The sequence below is a fragment of the Cupressus sempervirens genome, chromosome 3 (assembly GCF_028749045.1).
Source record: "Cupressus sempervirens isolate cs-2001-9-10 chromosome 3, ASM2874904v1, whole genome shotgun sequence".
Taxonomy (NCBI): Eukaryota; Viridiplantae; Streptophyta; class Pinopsida; order Cupressales; family Cupressaceae; genus Cupressus; species Cupressus sempervirens.
In genome coordinates this window covers 783,548,117-783,551,399 of record NC_143120.1, presented here as the reverse complement: position 1 = coordinate 783,551,399, position 3,283 = coordinate 783,548,117, and positions in this window count along the sequence as shown.

Genomic DNA, 3,283 nt, shown 5'->3' with positions numbered 1-3,283 from the left:
TTTCAATGTACAAGCAATGTTTGATATTGATATGATCCTCATTTTATGAATAGTTACTAAGAAACTTGAGTTGCCTTCTTTGCAGTCTTTCAAAAATATGATAAAAATGATCGTGCTATTACATAGTTTGGAAGATGGTTTACTATAAACTAAGACTGCATAACTGTATCAATGTATTTTAAAATATTAACACTTACAATATTGTATTTAATACCCCTATTGTTGTTAACTTTTTACATGCATACATTTGAATTGCATGTTTTTATTTTTAAAGAACGAAACATACAATGAAAAAGATATGCAAAAAAATAGAATCACACAAGAGAAGTGAGGAGAATGCTATCAATGTACTTTAACATTTAATAACTTATAAAGCATACCCTTCAATTAGTTTTGCATCGTATATATTCCTTACAAAAGAGTCACTTTGATGTATCTTCTAGTATGAGAGCTTAACCAAACAAAATGTCTCACGTGATGCCTCTACAATGACATGAATCTCCTATATAATCTCCCTCATTTAGTAGTATTGGGCGAGGATAAATAGACAATGCCACTTTTTGCCACATTTAGCCCATTGAACCCATTATATATAACGAGTTACCTAATATAGCCAACCAAAGTTTACATGCACCACATTTTTGCTTTTTTGTGCCCCATATACATGATAATACTAAATAGCCCAAGGTACACAACATGCTATCTTGGTCAATGAGTTTTGTCTCCAAAGCATGAGAATAAACCAAATAGTAGTATCCACTAGTACATTAGGCCCCCATTTTCAACCAAAATTTTTGACCAAAGGCCTATTTTCATTTATTTTTGAAAAAATGGGCCCGATATGGTCGAAATTTTGACCATGGTTAAATTGGTTAAATTTTGACCTTTAGAACATATGTGATAATAAAAGGTCACGACAGTGTTAAATTTTTTTTTCGCGCGCGCGGTGACTGCAGTGGGCGGGAGTTTGGTGCAGGGTCAACAAGAGAGGAGAAGGAGGTAAGAATTGACCACCTTGTAGTTCCAGTATTATCCTATTGTTGGTGACTGAAAATAAAGCACGTGGCCATGACTGCTTAATCTAATGGGAACTTTACAATCACGAGGCTCAAGAGATTTAATGTTTTCTATGGGGGCTAATTTTTTGTTTGTCGCAGTTGCCTCACTATCCATTAGTTTTGACTTGGAAGAATTGGTATAGCAAGTGCATGCAACATCAACTGCACTATACTTTTCGCTAGCTGAGATTGCTCTATCCCAATCTTGACCTATCTGAAGATAATTGTATAGGGTTCCATGGCCACTTCCTTGATTGGTCGTGCTGTCCTTATACCCCACTTTGGAATAATTTCAGTGCAAAACAAGCCAAAACTATATTACCGATTATGCCTCTTCAAGAAAGAGCCTCCATTGTCCAATTTAGCAACAGAATGAGGACTACATTCACATATTTAAATTTGGTCATTAGATATCATTCCAAGTTTGTTATCTATCAGAAAGTTGTAGAGGCAGATTCCAAAGCTATTCAACGCCTTTACATTTTCTCTTTCTCTTCTACTCATCGCAATTTAAAAAACAGAGCCACTATTAATTTTTTCAAGTCACAAAGTTTTTTTATAGATGATGTTTAGGTTTAGGGTTAGCATGTATTTAAGTGCATGGATAAAGCCTTGCAAAATTTATATTTCTGATATCACTAGTTATATCTTAAAGTTTAGTTCATTGGACACCTGTATTCTCTCTGTAAGGCCCTATCCCTTTTGCGGCTCATATTTTCTCTCACCCATTTGGATCTGTGTCCAAATATTGAATTCATACTAATGGATGATAATAGATTTTTTTTTAGTAAGCTTCACAAATCTAGAAGTTAGTAAGCATATACTTTACTTGGTAAAAGTCTTGAAATACTGAAATAGTTTTTTGTTCTAGTGAAGCCTCAAAAGTTTTTGGTTCATTTCTCCTTTATTAATTCTTCAGCTATAATGAAAATTTGAAGTAGAGATGGCAATCCCATCCTTTGCTTGGTAGGAAAAGACTTGAAAGACAAAATTGTTTTTTGTAACAGTGAAGTGTCAAAAAGTTTTTGGCTAGCTTCTCCATTGTTAATGTTTTGGCCATAGATGAATGCCTTGATTTCTTGATGTTTGATAAAACTTGGATTATTGTGTGCTCAAAATCAATTTTTTTGGAAATGCATTATCATCTTTATAGTTACTGCTCTTGTTTGTTAAATTTCATTTGCACTTTTCTTGGAGACATATGCCCATTGTGAGCTATTTCTTAAAAGACTAAGAATTCTAGAATAGATGAATAAGATTTAATACTAAATATTTGCTTCAAATCTTGTGTTCTAGTACCGACAGCGATGTGTGGAGAGTAGTTGTGCAGAAAGTTGTTTTGATTTTTTGATTTGTGATCAGTGACAATTTTTGGAAGTTCCTCTCTTTTGCATATATAAACTACTTCCTAACAGCTGTAGAAGTACAATCCTCAAATCTTGTATTGATTTATTGTTTAGTTTCTATGAATTCGTGTGCTCCATTGCTCATGGATAATGTGAATGTGATCAAAATTGTTTAGATGGTTTTTGAGTTTCATGGGCTTCGAGGTTATTGAGATCTTCATATTTATCCTAAGAGAGTTCTTGAAGGAGGCATGAACCATTGGAATAAGAGTGATAGTGACAGAATGACAACATTGTAGGACAGTCATATTCAACTATTATGCTCTCTTTTTTGTTTAAGTTCTTTGGCAGCTTCCAACAAAATGAATTGTTTAGTTGCACCGATTAAGTAATCTAACTTACAAAAATATTACTTTATCATCGAGACAAAGATACATTGAGGATTGTTTCTTTCTCATTGTTATAAATCGCATTTTACTCAGCTCTGCAAGTACAAAATCGTTCTAAATGATGTTTTAGATGATATATGACTGTTCCATCTTCATTTTTGCTTGCATAAAAATTGATTTGCAACAATTAATGACAATTTCCACCTACAGTAGAGGTGTATGATCTATTGGAGCTCAAGATAGTTATTGTAATGCTAAAAAGACTATTTTATATAGTTTGTGTTTTTTAATGTCATTAGAAGACATTTATTATTTGAGTTTTCTAATAATTGAATGGTCATAAATTAAGGGAGGATTGTGTGTCACTGTGTAGTAACTTAGTTTTGGAAGATCCCCTTTTTGAATTGTATTTGAAAGTGTACAAAAAATTCTCGAACAATCTAGGAAAACAATATCAGCTTTAAAGGAAGATTACAAATTGGCAAAATTT